We start from the raw sequence: 18,410 nt of genomic DNA on the forward strand, positions 1-18,410 counted from the left end.
ATCCACCCGTGAAACTGCAGGACTGTTTGCTCTTGGTGGTGCTTTTGTGACGTTATCGCACCCCTGTCAGACGAAACCATTTCCTTGATTATTTATTATAACCCAATTTTCTATCATTGTCCATTGTTAGTTGGTTTCAGAGAATGTCTTCTTATCAGTTTAATGACTCATTTACTTCATATTATTTGAATAATCGAATTTGGAGGTAAATGATTTATTGTGTTAAAGTTATGAATTCAGGAAAACCTTTGATAGTTAAGTTTGCAAATATAATTTCATTGGTTATTAGCCTCGGCTTAACTACAAGCTGTCTTTGGATCACAATAAAACACACTGATTATCTTTGAATTTGACCAGGTTAAATAATAAGGTAAATGTAACAAGTCAGGCGAATGGGGGCTACAGAAAACTGGTTAAGGTAACACAGAAAATTAGGCAGAAAATCAGCAGAAAATTTATTTCAGCAAAAAGTGCTTCAAGTTAAAAGTGACACCCAAATACGCAAGAATAAACATATATATCAGTTCAGAGATAACACAAATGGTTAAAGAAAAAAGTGAACAATTATGGTTAAGATTACTGAGGCACGATGCATATAGTGAAACTAATTCTTTAATTACATTTTATTAAACACTGACCTACAGATTTTTCCCTGACAAAAACACTCAAACTTAACCTACTTATTTATTACCCACAATATGCAAGCCCAATGCAATCTGACTGCTGTACACTGACAACATGACTTCCAATAGTAACCACATAAGAATGGCCCTGAACTGCATGAAATCCTAACAATATCACAAATCCAAAAAATATGAAATTTAAAAATAGGAAACTACGTCCAACTCTGTTAACTGCCTAAACTCATTTCAATCACGAATCCCAATACTGGAAACCCCATTCTTTTTCATAAGTCACTTACGTCACAGAAAATCTTCATAACATGAACTACCGCAATTACAGCAAGTAGCAACTACAGTCAGCTAAACAAAAAGAGTCTAACTACTAGGAGGCATATGGTTAGCAAACAATGATTTTAGAAAATTTTACCTTATTTATGTGACATACAATTTCAAAAATTATATAGTTGTCAATAATTCCACTGCTCACACCTTATCAACCATACATCCGTTCTCATACATTTTCTTGCGTAGTTTCTTATAAACACATAATTTCATCTCACTTTACAATGCATGTTCTACCAACACAGAGTTTCCACTGAGAACATCATGTCCTTACACATCCCTGTCTGCTTACTAACTGCTAGTCCATCCAAACACAGAATCTCTTGCCGAGGACACAGAGTTCTGTCAGAGATATTAACACAGTCTGTAGCGCTGCAGACATACAAACAGGCTATTACAGTAGATGCAAAGACTCTCTATTTGGAGAAGCAGTGAGAACAGAATATAGTGTGATAAATATGTTATCCAGAGACCAGTTTCGTAGATTTAAACAGAATGTTGAGAAATTTGTGCTAGGCATGAAAGGAAAATCAATGATTTATGCAAAAAGACTGAAACAATAAGTACTGATGATACTAATTTCACTTAGGATGAGCATTCATCACTAAATAAAGTATTGTGACATAGTATTCAATTTAAGTTAAAAAAACTACAACAGTTAAGGCAACTAGAATAGAGATGGAGTGTGCAAAAATGAATAAATCGTAGGCTATGAACAATGCTAGCTACTAAGAAACAATTAAACAATTATTTTAAACTTCCTTAGTCTACAAGAATGAAAGTAATATACTTCATATCGCAAATAAAAATTAAAAAACAATAAATCAATAATTACTAAGATAGATAAAGGTAATTCACTGTGAGGAATATATAAGTAGCACTGAGACAGTCTTCTTGAAAAATAATATAACTTAAGTTAACGAAGGCTACCACACTTACTTCAAATAGAAGACAGACCATACTTGGTTGCTTCTAACAAATACAGAGAAAACAGTGGCCAAATTGGAAAACAGTAGTATACCGTGCCTTAAAGTGCAAATTAAAATTCACAAGTAGAATAAAGCAATATGTTCCATAGTGAACAACATAACTTCAACAAACTAAGAATTTTCAAAGGAAAATTGAAAGAAAACTTAATAAACCCTAAAAAACTTAAACCACGTGGAATCTTGAGTTAATCGAGCTACTTGATCTACCTTCATCATAAATTACTTTGAATTTAATGACAAAATCCATTATCAAAGTGACAGTGCTACAATGGCCTAGTGGGAACTTCATCTTAGTTTTTGTTAATAATCTGGAAAATAAATTCTTATCGATGCATAATGTACCAGAATAAAAGACAGTCTCTTATAAAAGATATAATCATGATACACAATTAATATATCAAGGCAACCAGCTATGACTTTACACTGAAGTGCTCAACAATATGGATCCTAAAATACAATTCGCCTTGGAGCTCAAGAAAACTAGTGCCATTAATTTCTTGGATTTATTGATAACTAGAAAAAATGGGACTCTTCTGTTCAGTACTTAAAGGAAGCCAAGCTGTATTGACACCATCATTAATTGTAGCTCATGTCACTCCATCTGAAACAAAATGGCTTGCTTTCATTCAATGATTCGTTGTTTAGTGAGACTGTCATTAAAACAGGAAGCAATCAATAAAGAATTACAACATCAAAGAATTACAGATATTGAGCGAGAGTGGATATTAATTTAAATCAACGAGAACAGTTGAAAATTTGTGCCGAACTGGGATTCGAATGCGGTTTTCCATCTTACTAGGCAGATGCACTGATCACTGAGCCATCCAGACACTGTGGTCATCACAGCTGCAAGGACTACCCTAGCATTCCTACCTTTAGACCTTAGTGATAAATGTGGTGTCTGTTCTTTTGGAGTAATGAGGACAATGGGAAAGGGGCCCTACATTAGTAGTGTGTGGATAAGTTAAACATTTGAGTCTGATGGAAGGCCATGCTATGCTCATCCAAGCAGTTGTGATGACTGCAGTGTCTCGATGATGGAGTAGTTGATGCATATGCCTAGTAAGCAGGAGACCCAGGTTGGCACAAATTTTCTACTGTTCCCATTGATTTTAATCAGTACTTACTCATAGCCAGTGTCTGTAATTCCTCTGTATCTTAATGCATGGTGGCTGGAGGACATGTCAGAAAGAACAGGCACTATCTGCTAAATAAAGAAACGCTGATTCTTAAGCAAGTTGTCATTGCAAGTGGCTACAACGAAACATTCATCACTCACATCCTTAACAAACTGTTTAATCAAAACCAATCCCCTAATGTGATTAATACTGACTGGTGTCATGATAACCATAAAAAATAACAAAACGTATATTGCATTACCATACAGAGGAACTGTTCATTACATTAGACTTCCAACCTAAGAATAAATTGTCATGGCTATGACACTGCATAGGTCCAAGAAGAGACGAGTCCAATAATTTTGGTACTATACACTGTAAAGTAATGACTGCCAACAAGTGTATGTTGACCAGACAGGTCCCACTTTTAAGATAAGATTTCATAGACACACATATTCACAAAAGAAAACTGCTTTTGTCATGCAACTAAAATGGACACGTCATACAGTTCAAGATATCAATCATAATTTGAAGTTTTTACATTACCATCCAAAGGTAGGAAAATAGACTTATTAGAAGAAGTAGACATAAAGAATGATAACAAACATGTAGCTGATGGGGTGCTCAGTTATCAATAACAATTTAATCATAGGTATTTTATCAGCATTTTCTATGTTTTCTTATGACCTCTTTCAGTCTACCAGACAGCATCGTAGTTCACAATCTTTCTGTATTTATTGACTACCTCCTTTCTCTCTATTTATTCTGTAATTATTACATCTTAACTTCTTTGGCAGCTGTTCACTAATGATTATATTTTGTTATGATATGAAAATGGCTTGTAGACAAGTCTGAACTAGTAATCAATAAAATTATACTGTCCTTGAATGCCAAGGGCTTTTCTGAATCCAGAGTCATTTACTTCAATTTGCTAAATCTAATGGATATATCTATTTTTATTCACAGTTCGGAAATCTTCTTATTGTCCGTTTTGTATACACCCTTCATTGTGTGTGCTTTGTTTACAGGAGTTTTGCAATTGTTGCAGCAAGTCTGCGCAGTCAGTTCAATGGGATCAAGATTTGCTGATGGAGGACAGATATTTATTGTATATTGGATGCACTAATGTTTACATGTAAATTTATTTTGGTGACACTGGAGCACGTGGTGCATTTGTGATTGAAGCCTCACCGCAAGATACGGGTGTAGATTCTATCGTGTTTTGCAGCCTACACAATGAATGTAACTACACGTGCTGTAGATATGACTAGAAAAGGAGTCTGTGAGCATTCAAATTTTTCGAAATTTTGTGGTACGTTCCCATGGGGCCAAACTCGTGAGGTCATCGATCGCTAGGCTTACACATCACTTAATCTAACTGATACTAACTTACTTTCGCTAAGGAGAACATACACACCCATGCCCGAGGGAGGACTCGAACTTCCGACAGGCGTGCCGCGCGAACCGTGGCAAAGTTACATACAAAAGTCATCAGTACAGTACATTCGTGTAATCCTGTAACAAAGTATTTGTACAGATCTTTTATATTTTCAGTTTCTGTCATTTTCATTTTATGCCGCACTTCTTGAGTTAGCTTAACAGGAACACGAGCTTAATTATACATAGGATTTCTGAGTACTGTAAATGAGCCCCTTAAAGCTCAAGTGGTATAACTCCACTTTTTCTTATTTTTAAAGTAGGGTCGGGATGTTTCTATTTTCAACAACTGGAGTCCTGTTATAGGGCAGATGGCGTAACTCGTGATTCCCATAGAAACCGCATCGGATGCAGCACAAGTTTCTGCTGTAAGTGGAGACATGTCTGTAGACAGCTGAAATGGTGCAGTCAGGAATTACACTACAGTGCCTGCCATTGCTTCGAGTTTCCTGAATTCGCCGTGGCTGTTCGACGTTTTTAACTGTTCCAGTAAGAGGAGTTTTTGAAGGGAAGTCAAAAAGTAAAGGGTCTTTCTCAGTTTATTGCCGTAGCGCTTGGTAACACTGCTAGTATCCATGACAACTGTATGCAATGTGTCATTCTTATACTCGCCATAGTCGTTGTTCTGCAGCAGACCGTGTAACATGGCAGCTCCATTGTCGATATGCACCAAGGAGGTAATGATGGCAATGATTCGATTTTTTGTTTCTGGTAGTTGTTAAACTTGCCGAAATTATTCGGCGAATGCAATCGCAGAATGATGACAGCTATTTATCGCGAAGCAAGATCTACTATTGGATAGAGCGCCTGAAACAGGGAAGAACTCCTCTATGTGGCGAGGAAAGATCCGGCAGACCATCTACGTCAAAATCTGAGAACAATTTGGAAGTCGTTGAGGGTATGGTGATGGAAAACAGCTGAATCACAGTTACGAAATAGCCAATACTTCACGTTTCAAAGATGGTTCAGCGTATTCCATCTTACACGACAAGTTAAATTTTCGGATAGTGTGTGAAAGGTGGATACCGAAAGAATTGTCAGCGCAGCATAATTATAGCGTAACGGGATGGACATCTCTCGTAAACATTTGGCCCATTATCATCGCGAGGGAATTGTATTCTTACAGCCGGCCGGAGTGGCTGAGCGGTTCTAGACGCTACAGTCTGGAACCGCGCGACCGCTACGGTCGCAGGTTCGAATCCTGCCTCGGGCATGGATGTGTGTGCTGTCCTTAGGTCAGTTAGGTTTAAGCAGTGCTAAGTTCTAGGGGACTGATGACCTCAGAAGTTAAGTCACATAGTGCTCAGAGCCATTTGAACCATTTTTTTTTTGTATTGTTACAGTAAATCGTTACTGCAGACGAAACATTGGTGGATCATCAGGAACCGGAAAGTAAGGCTGCGAGCGTTGTTTGGGAAACATCCGTCATCACCAGAAGTTAAGAAATTTAAACAACCAACAACTGGTAAGATTATGCTAACATTATTCTGGGATATGGAAGGTGAGGTAGCCGTCCGTTTCATCTCAAGAGGCGAAACTGTGAACAGTGACAATTATTGTGATTTGTTGCGAACTACCAGTAAATTGAACCTGCAATCATATCCAAACGTCGCGGAAAACAGCGAAAAGGTGTCATCCTGCTGCAAGACAACGCTCGGCCACATTCTTGCAAATGGACAGTCGAAACAACAAAGGAGTTGGGATTCGAATTGCTGGAACACCCGCTATACAGTCCAGACCTTGCTCCAAGCAGTTTCCGTATGTATGGACCATTGAAGGAAGCGATCAGGGAAAGAAGATTTGCAGCAGTCATTGATGAGGTGCAAAAATGGTTACAGGTGCAAACAAAAAACTTTTTTCCGGTGAAATCAGAAAACTTCGAAACGATGGACGAAGTTCGTTGAAGTGCAAGGAGGTTATACAGAAAAATAATGTATGTTTCAATTTTCTATTATTAGAATAAATATTCTTTAGCTGAAAAGTATATTTACTTTTTGGCTTCTCTTCGTAGTTCTTTAATTGCTTGAATTGTGTTCAGTGTGATTTACCTCGCGTTATAGTGATAAATACAGCAACGGCTAACCAGTTATTTGGGATGATAATGGACCTAGCGTTGAATAACTACCACCACATTCAGAGTCGTCCAGCGCTGGTTAATCTTCTTTTATTTTCTCGTTGTATTTAAACAAAAATTAAGTCTCTCGTATTTAGATGCTTTTACCACTACAAATCCTACATTTCTATGTGGCCTGACGAAACAGAAAACGCTACGTCATCGACCAACAGGTGTGAGAAAAAATTAAAGAAGTACAGTTAACATTCATCATGTGGCGATGGATGGAAGAAGTGAAACAGTACGCAAAAAATATTGCTAGGGAGCAGAATATGGTGGAATGACGCGAACCGTAGAAAAGGGAAACTTACACAGCATCTGGCTAGAGATGAAAGGGGCAAGAAGGTCCCGGCACAAAAAAATTCCAGAAGAAGGAAATTGTAAAATAATAAGTGATCGCACAGCACCATTCCTCTCTACTCAGTCACACTTTACAAGATACGACAACCCAAACATAAGATATTTACTATAAAATTTAATTATTTGGCTGCTCTGTGATTTATACAAAGAAGGGGTTTAAAGTCAAGGACCAGAGCCAGTTACAGAAGACATTAAACGTACAGCTTTTAACCATGTTAACAACTTGCACAAACAAGTTCTTTACAAGGATACTTGTGTCCATTGTGGTGGTTTTTCTAATACACTCAGGCATTCAAGAGACGAATAAGAAAAGGCACAGCTGGAACAAGACCACGAACTGCATCTACGAAAGGCTGAGAAAGCTTTGGAATCCGTAAAATAGATACTAAAAAATTACTTTACGGTAGCTCCAGCCATGCCGTTTCGTTTTACTTATAAAATCTGTCGTTTCCTAGAATGACGTAGCTTTTTAAAAACGTATTTCATATGCTTGTAATTCGGGTTGCCACTGGCTCTCATCAGTATTAAGATTCATGATGTGCTGAGATGAACTGACTCGACATCGAGTTTCCAAAGAAATCAAAGCAAGAGCTCTGTTCGCAAAAGATGATGTAACGCACAGTGATAGTTGTACAGAACAGAATAGGAATTGTAAAAATAGTTACGACATCAATGAAACTTATTTTAAGGGAAAAGAATAACGCTGAAAATCACAGACGAAAAATTTATGAAAACTGGCCATTCCCCTCGCCGCAAAGATGGTGGTTTTGCCTCAATAGAAAACTACCGCAAGACGCAACAGATACTTCGTTCCAATGATTGGTACAATATCGTTGTCAAGTTAAGGATAATAAATATCTCTTTCATATCACTGTAATGACAGTCCTTATTCGAGCATCTTCATGTTTTGCGGCGCAGTGACTGTTCCGTTAAATTTCAGGTGTACAGCCGAATGAATATCTACTTCTTCTTCCAATATTTCAGCCATCTGACTAACACTTCAAGGAAAGCAGTACACAGGACCACGGATTGTCACAAAAGAGAAGAAGAAGGACATCGAAGAACTTTTGTGGTTTCATTCGGACTGTTCATCAGCACTACTTTCATTATACTTTTTCTTCTGGCAAATCTGAAGACAATGAAAATGAAAATGATAGTACTAACGCTGAATAACAAAGGTTATATAAAATTATGTAAATAAAGTGTTGTTGACCGCCCTGCACATTTTCACGGTGAATAACGTTCTTTAACTATATTGCAAGTGGTGTAATTTATGTCAGATCTATAACTATATAAAATTTTTCCAAATTGCTAATATGAGTTAGCATGAACTATTCTGATAACACACGCACACATTATATATATATATATATATATATATATATATATATATATATATATATATATATATATATGGTGTTTCACTAAATGAGTTTGCCTCTCTAAGTTACGAAGTAATAGGCGACGGAAATATTTATTGCAGTAGGTCACCATAAGAAACGTTACACTGTCTGCGGAGCTATCAACATAGTTTATTGTGTTATTATCAAAAGAGTCACAGCAAAAAGATACCATTTTTAAACTGAACAATAGTTGTTTCTATCATGCACTGGAATCAGAAATACCAGCCGTGTATACATCAATTTAAGTTACATTCCTGTCACTTTTAGTTTGGGAGCTATTACTTCAAAGTTTCAGGGGCAGATACCACACGCTGTACATAATGCATGGCTGTGTTGTGGGTGATGGATTGATGGATGTTTCGGCGGTGGAAAGTTGATTTAAATGAATGTTGAAATTTGTGTCCATGTTCGTGAATCCTTCTAAAGGATCTGCGGACGAAATGTAACATCGCCGGTGTCACGGAGCAAATTGCGTCCTCGACGCGCCGTTTTAGATCATCTGGGGATGTGGGCTCAGTGGCATAAACACGATCCTTTAGATTGCCCCATAAAAATAAATCTAATGGTGTTAAATCGAGTACCTTGCGGGCCACGAATGGGGACCATGGCGCCCCAACCACCTTCCTGCAAACCTGTTGTTTAGTTCTTCCACAACAGCACGCGCAGAATGGGCTGGATGAACATCGTTTTGCATCCACAGATGGACTTTCGTGTGTAGACACACATATTCAAGGATAACACTGAAACTGTCGACTATAAACGCGCAATATAACTCACCTGTCAGTGTACCTGGGAAGTAGTGTGGACTGATGATTTCATCCCCAAGGATTCCACACCATACATTAATGGACCACCTACGTTGACGGTCGACAGGTCGACTGCGGCCCCAGTAGTGCACGTTATGGCGATTCACTGCACCATAATTTGTGAACGTGGACCCATCAGAGAACATAACACCTTGTGAAGACTCCAGCGTGAAATTACGCACGGCTCATTCACAGAATGTAACTCCCGCACAGAAATCGTTCCCATGCAGCTCCTGGGTCAGTAACAGGCGGTACGGGTGAAGCCTGTGGCCGTGTACTATACGCCACACAGATATGAGAGTGACACCAGCGACTGCAGCAACGGCTCATAAGCTGGCATGAGTATCGTAGTGTACTGCAGCTAAAACAAACACCTCCGTCTCCTCACTTCTTGCAGTTCATCGTCTGTTACTGCGGCGCATTACCAAACTGCATGTTTCCCGAAGTAGTTGTTCGGCACGTAAGAACGTAATGGCTACCGCAGCTCTTCGCCTAGGATATCTCAACGGCGCTACGCCATGGCTGCTTCATTGGCATCGTGTCGGCACTCGCCGAGCATCAGCAACATGTCAACGTACTCGTTGTTCGTGTATGCCGTCTTCATCCAATGTTAGTAACTGTGGTACATTGAGCCCCGTTTGTTTGTGTGGCTCGAACTGTCGGGTATACGGCCGTGTGCGGCGACAGTCGGCAGTCTAATAGCGCATCGAGGAATCTTCTCGCTCCGTGACACCCGCAACGTTACAACTCGGCCGCACCACATTTAGAAGGCGCACTGCGTTATGCACAGCGTGTGTCGTATCTGCCCCTGAAACTCTGAACTGTTGTAGCTCCCAAACAAAAGGTGATAGGAGTGTAATTTAAATTGATGTATAAACAGCTGCTGTTACTGATTCCAGTGGATGATAGAAACAACTATTGTTCCATTTAAAAAATTGTATCTTTTTGCTGTAACTCTTTGGATAATAACACAATAAACTATGTTCACAGCTCCGCAGACTGTGTAACGTTTCTTATGGTGACTTACCGCAATAAATATTTACGTCGCCTATTACTTCGTAACTTACACAGGCAAACACACTTAGTGAAACAATATACAGTTAAAGATCTGACATGAATTACTCCACGGGTAATGTAGTTGTAATGTACACTCCTGGAAATTGAAATAAGAACACCGTGAATTCATTGTCCCAGGAAGGGGAAACTTTATTGACACATTCCTGGGGTCAGATACATCACATGATCACACTGACAGAACCACAGGCACATAGACACAGGCAACAGAGCATGCACAATGTCGGCACTAGTACAGTGTATATCCACCTTTCGCAGCAATGCAGGCTGCTATTCTCCCATGGAGACGATCGTAGAGATGCTGGATGTAGTCCTGTGGAACGGCTTGCCATGCCATTTCCACCTGGCGCCTCAGTTGGACCAGCGTTCCTGCTGGACGTGCAGACCGCGTGAGACGACGCTTCATCCAGTCCCAAACACGCTCAATGGGGGACAGATCCGGAGATCTTGCTGGCCAGGGTAGTTGACTTACACCTTCTAGAGCACGTTGGGTGGCACGGGATACATGCGGACGTGCATTGTCCTGTTGGAACAGCAAGTTCCCTTGCCGGTCTAGGAATGGTAGAACGATGGGTTCGATGACGGTTTGGATGTACCGTGCACTATTTAGTGTCCCCTTGACGATCACCAGTGGTGTACGGCCAGTGTAGGAGATCGCTCCCCACACCATGATGCCGGGTGTTGGCCCTGTGTGCCTCGGTCGTATGCCGTCCTGATTGTGGTGCTCACCTGCACGGCGCCAAACACGCATACGACCATCATTAGCACCAAGGCAGAAGCGACTCTCATCGCTGAAGACGACACGTCTCCATTCGTCCCTCCATTCACGCCTGTCGCGACACCACTGGAGGCGGGCTGCACGATGTTGGGGCGTGAGCGGAAGACGGCCTAACGGTGTGCGGAACCGTAGCCCAGCTTCATGGAGACGGTTGCGAATGGTCCTCGCCGATACCCCAGGAGCAACAGTGTCGCTAATTTGCTGGGAAGTGGCGGTGCGGTCCCCTACGGCACTGCGTAGGATCCTACGGTCTTGGCGTGCATCCGTGCGTCGCTGCGGTCCGGTCCCAGGTCGACGGGCACGTGCACCTTCCGCCGACCACTGGCGACAACATCGATGTACTGTGGAGACCTCACGCCCCACGTGTTGAGCAATTCGGCGGTACGTCCACCCGGCCTCCCGCATGCCCACTATACGCCCTCGCTCAAAGTCCGTCAACTGCATATACGGTTCACGTCCACGCTGTCGCGGCATGCTACCAGTGTTAAAGACTGCGATGGAGCTCCGTATGCCACGGCGAACTGGCTGACACTGACGGCGGCGGTGCACAAATGCTGCGCAGCTAGCGCCATTCGACGGCCAACACCGCGGTTCCTGGTGTGTCCGCTGTGCCGTGCGTGTGATCATTGCTTGTACAGCCCTCTCGCAGTGTCCGGAGCAAGTATGGTGGGTCTGACACACCGGTGTCAATGTGTTCTTTTTTCCATTTCCAGGAGTGTAGTTAAAGAACGTTATTCACATTGAAAATGTGCAGGGCAGTCAACAACACTTTATTTACATACCCAGCCCCGCAGCAGTTTTTCGGTTATATTAATGTTCACCCTATATTGAACATTAATATAACCGAAAAATTGCAGGGGTGGGTTCCTTGCTGGAAAAGGAGGAAAGAGGGTGCTACGAGCATCTGTCCAGAAATCCATCGTTTCCACACTAGACAACGCTGACGAATGACAGTTCCTCTGACCACGTGCCGTGTGTTCCTTACGTGCTGCAAGCGGTGTGACTGACACAACGTGCTGTGGGCAGCAAACTGGTCCGGTATTCATGTAGGGAACAAGCCGAGATGGTTTTTGTGTACGGTCAAGCAGATGGAAACGATAGAGGTGCGCCGGCCGCGGTGGTCTAGCGGTTCTAGGCGCTCGGTCCTGAACCGCGAGACTGCTACGGTCGCAGGTTCGAATCCTGCCTCGGGCATGGATGTGTGTGATGTCCTTAGGTTAGTTAGGTTTATGTAGTTCTAAGTTCTAGGGGACTGATGACCACAGATGTTAAGTTCCATAGTGCTCAGAGCCATTTGAACCATTTGATAGAGGTGCAGAACGGCTATACCAAAACAAGTACCCTCACAAAATCAACCACATCACGTCACACAACATTTCAAGCCCTTTTTGAGCGTTTGTGTAGCCATGGGTCTTTCCAGACAGGCGAACGTGCAGGGAGGCGGTGGATTGTGCATATACCAGATCTGGAGGACCAGGTTCTTCAGAATACTGCGACGAACCCTAGTACAAGCACAATAAAAGTGGCCTGAGAACATGGTACGTTGATGTGTATCCTGCATGACAACAGCTACTGTCTGTGTGAGTGGGCTGCTTCTGTGTTGGCAGCGTTGTGTAGCGCTTTGCATTGGCTCCCTGACTGCGCTTTCTTTGTAAGAGACTCTGTGTAGGGATGGGGAGCTCGTGAATGAGTCGTTCAAATCAACGCTTCACTACAGTGAAGTGTGAACTAACCACTCAATTTCAATGAACTGGTACTTCAAACTCTTCACAGATAGCACGCTCCACACTTTTTTCTAGTTCACTCACTCTCTTCCCCTCTCCCTCTCCCACTACATCGGCGCTACGTCACTCATCCTCCCTCACTTCAGTCCTCCCTCTACTACCTGTCGACGAGTCGCTGACATCATTACCCGCGACTATTTGTGCAGTTAAACTCCGCGTGTACGGGTAGCCTATCGTTGGCAGCGCTTGCAGACAAATGAATATTAAAGATACAAACGAAGAGGCTGGCTGTGTGAGCACGCACAGCCAACATGAAAATAAAAGGTTTGTTAATAATACTGAAAGAGGGATTTTACATGAAACCGTACCAATGACTACAGGTGACAGTTTACGTTTTGAATCTGGAGGGTTATTATTCTCAACAAAAATAAAATCTATAGGAAAACCTCTGAATAATTACTTAACGTAGGTATGTAGACTTTGTGACAGTGGTAAACATATTCTAGTTTGGATTAAATTTTAAAAGGAACATAAAATTGGACTGCATTTCGTTGGTAGCCCTAGTTTTCAGTCCATGAATACAACAAATAATGTTTCGTTTGGCAGACAAATACTTTTTGGGCGCTTCATGAGGAAATGTCGAGCAAGATGAAATGTAATACCTTCTGTATATGTGTCAGACTTCTCTGTTTATCTTTCCTTTGTCCCCTTCGACCATGCTCTATTTAAGTTAACTCAGACGCTGCAAGAGCGTAAAACGTTGCGTGCACGTTACTGAATAGTTCGGCCATCTCCGAGCGGTTCTGGGCGCTCCAGTCTGGAACCGCGCGACCGCTACGGTCGCAGGTTCGAATCCTGCCTCGGGCATGGATGTGTGTGATGTCTTTAGGTTAGTTAGGTTTAAGTAGATCTAAGTTCTATGGGACTTATGACCACAGCAGTTGAGTCCCATAGTGCTCAGAGCCATTTTTGAGTTCGGCCATCTGTTGGTAATATTATGAAGTATTACGAAGCTTTATTGTACGAGCGAGGTGAAGAAGAACTGGGCATCACAGTCCATGGCCCACGAGAGCCCACACGGATTCCTTACGTCGATCGGCAAGAAGCAGACGTCCTACATATTGCTGTCATCAAAAATACTGAGACGAACCTCCAGCCCCCCCCCCCCCCCGTCGACGATCTTTCGTCTGACCACCGACCTGTTATCAGTATAGTGGAAAACGCAACGGCCAACCTTCCGCCCCCAACCTCACAAACTCTGAACTGGGGTCAATTTAGGACGTATCTTGACAACAATATCTGCCCGACGCAGGACGTTTCAACACCGGAAGCCATCGACATCGCGGTACAAACTTTGACGCAGAAGATAAAGGTAGCCAAACGGAGTGCAACTACTCACACGGTCTACCCTGTAGTAGCTTTCGACGAGTTCCCGCCTCTACTCCAAGAACTGAAGACACAGAGAAACAGGAGCAGGCGACGTTGGCTCCGCTATAGAAGCACGATCGATCGACGAGAAACACACGTCTTAACACGAGAACTGCACAGGAGAGCGGCCGAGTGGCGACAGCAGGTCTGGGAAGATAAGATGGATGAATTCTTACTTCGAACCAAGAACGAATGGCAGGTAGTCTAGAACATACGACACCAGCGGCCACCTAAACGAGCCATCCGAGGACCAGATGGCCTCCTCTATGACGAACTCGCCCAGGCAGAGCTGTATGCTACGACTTACCAAGAACAGATGTCTACACCAGCGACCCCCGTGAACGACGTCCGCCTGCAAGAACAGGAAGCCGTCGTTACAGCAGAATGGACTGCTCTTCGTGCTGCGCCTGTGCAGAGCCGCCCACAACTCACCACACCAGCAGAGATCCGTAAAATTATCCGGAAGACTCGGAATAATGCGCCGGGCAACGACTCCATAAGCAACACCGATTTGAAACAGTTGCCCAGGAAGCCAACTGTGCTCCTTTCCAGAATCCTGCCTTCTGCAGGGTGATTTTCCTACGGCATGGAAGACGGCTCGAGTAGTTCCAATACCCAAGCCAGGTAAAGACCCAGCAGAACCCAACAGTTACCTGCCAATTAGCCTCTTGCCGACCCTTGGCAAGGTGCTCGAGAGAGTGCTGTTGCAGAGGCTCCATGACACGCTTACAGCGCATGATGTTATACGACCCGAACAATTCGGTTTCAAGGACAAGTTATCTGCCGAACTTCAACTTCTACAGATCACCGAAAGGACACAAGAAAGATACAACAAGCAGCACTTCACGATCAGTGTCTTCCTTGACATCGAAAAAGCTTACGATAAGGTGTGGCGGCCCAACCTTATCGTCAAACTTCATCGCACTACCCCTATTTCGGATTGTTACATTAGACTCATAGACAGCTTTCTGCAGGACAGGAAACTGTATGTCCGAGTCGACGATAAAAACTCCGAAATGAAACTGATCTCCGCAGGAATTCCGCAGGGCTCTGTCATTTCGCCTCTACTTTTCAACTTATACACTCCTGGAAATGGAAAAAAGAACACATTGACACCGGTGTGTCAGACCCACCATACTTGCTCCGGACACTGCGAGAGGGCTGTACAAGCAATGATCACACGCACGGCACAGCGGACACACCAGGAACCGCGGTGTTGGCCGTCGAATGGCGCTAGCTGCGCAGCATTTGTGCACCGCCGCCGTCAGTGTCAGCCAGTTTGCCGTGGCATACGGAGCTCCATCGCAGTCTTTAACACTGGTAGCATGCCGCGACAGCGTGGACGTGAACCGTATGTGCAGTTGACGGACTTTGAGCGAGGGCGTATAGTGGCCATGCGGGAGGCCGGGTGGACGTACCGCCGAATTGCTCAACACGTGGGGCGTGAGGTCTCCACAGTACATCGATGTTGTCGCCAGTGGTCGGCGGAAGGTGCACGTGCCCGTCGACCTGGCACCGGACCGCAGCGACGCACGGATGCACGCCAAGACCGTAGGATCCTACGCAGTGCCGTAGGGGACCGCACCGCCACTTCCCAGCAAATTAGGGACACTGTTGCTCCTGGGGTATCGGCGAGGACCATTAGCAACCGTCTCCATGAAGCTGGGCTACGGTCCCGCACACCGTTAGGCCGTCTTCCGCTCACGCCCCAACATCGTGCAGCCCGCCTCCAGTGGTGTCGCGACAGGCGTGAATGGAGGGACGAATGGAGACGTGTCGTCTTCAGCGATGAGAGTCGCTTCTGCCTTGGTGCCAATGATGGTCGTATGCATGTTTGGCGCCGTGCAGGTGAGCGCCACAATCAGGACTGCATACGACCGAGGCACACAGGGCCAACACCCGACATCATGGTGTGGGGAGCGATCTCCTACACTGGCCGTACACCACTGGTGATCGTCGAGGGGACACTGAATAGTGCACGGTACATCCAAACCGTCATCGAACCCATCGTTCTACCATTCCTAGACCGGCAAGGGAACTTGCTGTTCCAACAGGACAATACACGTCCGCATGTATCCCGTGCCACCCAACGTGCTCTAGAAGGTGTAAGTCAACTACCCTGGCCAGCAAGATCTCCGGATCTGTCCCCCATTGAGCATGTTTGGGACTGGATGAAGCGTCGTCTCACGCGGTCTGCACGTCCAGCACGAACGCTGGTCCAACTGAGGCGCCAGGTGGAAATGGCATGGCAAGCCGTTCTACAGGACTACATCCAGCATCTCTACGATCGTCTCCATGGGAGAATAGCAGCCTGCATTGCTGCGAAAGGTGGATATACACTGTACTAGTGCCGACATTGTGCATGCTCTGTTGCCTGTGTCTATGTGCCTGTGGTTCTGTCAGTGTGATCATGTGATGTATCTGACCCCAGGAATGTGTCAATAAAGTTTCCCCTTCCTGGGACAATGAATTCACGGTGTTCTTATTTCAATTTCCAGGAGTGTATATAAATGACATCCCAACAGTCCCCCTTGTTACGGCGAGTTTTTACGCGGACGATACGGCCTTTCTGACAACTGGACGACACTTGGATCAGCTAATCGCTAGGATGCAACGGCAACTTGCTGTAATGGAACGTTGGGCGCTGCAAAATAAGATAACGATCAACCCGACGAAGACGGCAGCAGTTCTGTTCACACGGAGGAAACCAGTTCTGAACGACAGACTCCAAATAGCTGACTAATTTATCCCTTGGTCGCCGGGAGTGAAGTATCTCGGTGTCTACCTTGACAAAAAATTACTCTTTACGCAGCATATTGACGACAAGAAGACGGCAGTCCAGAAGATGGCCAGGTCGTTGATTCCGTTCCTGAAGAGTAAGGATCTCAACCCTAAGACTAAACTCCAATTGTATAATGCAACGGTGGATCCCACAATGTTTTATGGCTCCACCTCGCGGGGAACTACGTGCGTCTCCAACTACAACAAACTCCAAGCGCTGCAAAACATTTGCTATCGATTGATCACAGGAGCTCCATGGTGGACAAGAAACGTCGACATCCGCACCGCACTCCACGAGACCACTATACAAGAGAAGGTCCATGACAAGGCTCTACGAGTTTTTGACGAGATCGATGCCCTTAGGGGGACGAAGTTCGACAATTACAATCGGTAGGAACGGTAAACCCTGCAAGATGGCACAAGTATCGCGTACCGAAGTCAATAACGTTTCACCCCCCATAGGCAATCTGTCATAACACGAGGAAGCAGTCACACATAACAGCCGTGACACATTTCACCCTCCACAGGAGATAGACATCACCAAAGACAGCAGGCTAAAGGACCCATTGCGTGCCCAAGCCTAACTGAGGCGTAATAAATAAAGTGTTTTCCTTTTATCCTTACATCCCATCCTAGAAGAATAAGTCATCAAGGATGATCTCTTCAGTCCACACTACACACACTTAAAAAAAAAAAAAAAAAAAAAAACGAGCGAGGCGAAGCGAGCGTAGCCGCGGCTGAGCGGCGAACTGGCGAACTGGGAAACTTCGCCAGGCTTCCGTACTTCATGAATGAACTACTTAATTTGAACGCTTCACGGCAAAGAGTGAAACGAATGAAGTAGTTCACGGGAATGAACGAGTTCGACCCATCTCAAACTCTGTGGCTGGTCGTACTCGTTGTTGGCAGTTAATCGCCCGTACTGTTGGGCAGTTAGAAGTTACACGCCAGCAGTGATGGAAGTACTGTTGGGCAGTTGCAGGTGAACAGCCAGCAGTGATGGGTGTTAAACGTGAGAAGTTAGCATTGATGGAGGGTAGAGGTCTGACGTGTTAGCGTATGCTAACGATCTGGAAGTATCCGACTTGGAGATTGAAAATTATTCATGATTATATATCTTTGTTCTGGATGTGAATGAGGTTTTATATTCGTGTCTGAATTGGATGTCACATTGTTAAGGTAAAAAATATATTACTTGGTTTGCAGCAAAATCTTTCCTTTGCTAACCACATGCCTATTACTAGTTAGTGGCTTTAGTAGTTAGAATCTTTTATTTAACAGGCAGTATTGGCGCTCACTGTATTGCCGTAATTTGCGTAATGAAGATTTTTGTGAAGTAAGTGCTTAATGAAATGTATAGGTTATTGTTAACGTTTCTTTTTAGTCAAGTTCATTCTTTTTAATTAATTATTTGAAGTTAGGTTGTAATTTTTT

The sequence above is a fragment of the Schistocerca cancellata genome, chromosome 9 (genome assembly GCF_023864275.1).
Source record: "Schistocerca cancellata isolate TAMUIC-IGC-003103 chromosome 9, iqSchCanc2.1, whole genome shotgun sequence".
Lineage (NCBI taxonomy): Eukaryota > Metazoa > Arthropoda > Insecta > Orthoptera > Acrididae > Schistocerca > Schistocerca cancellata.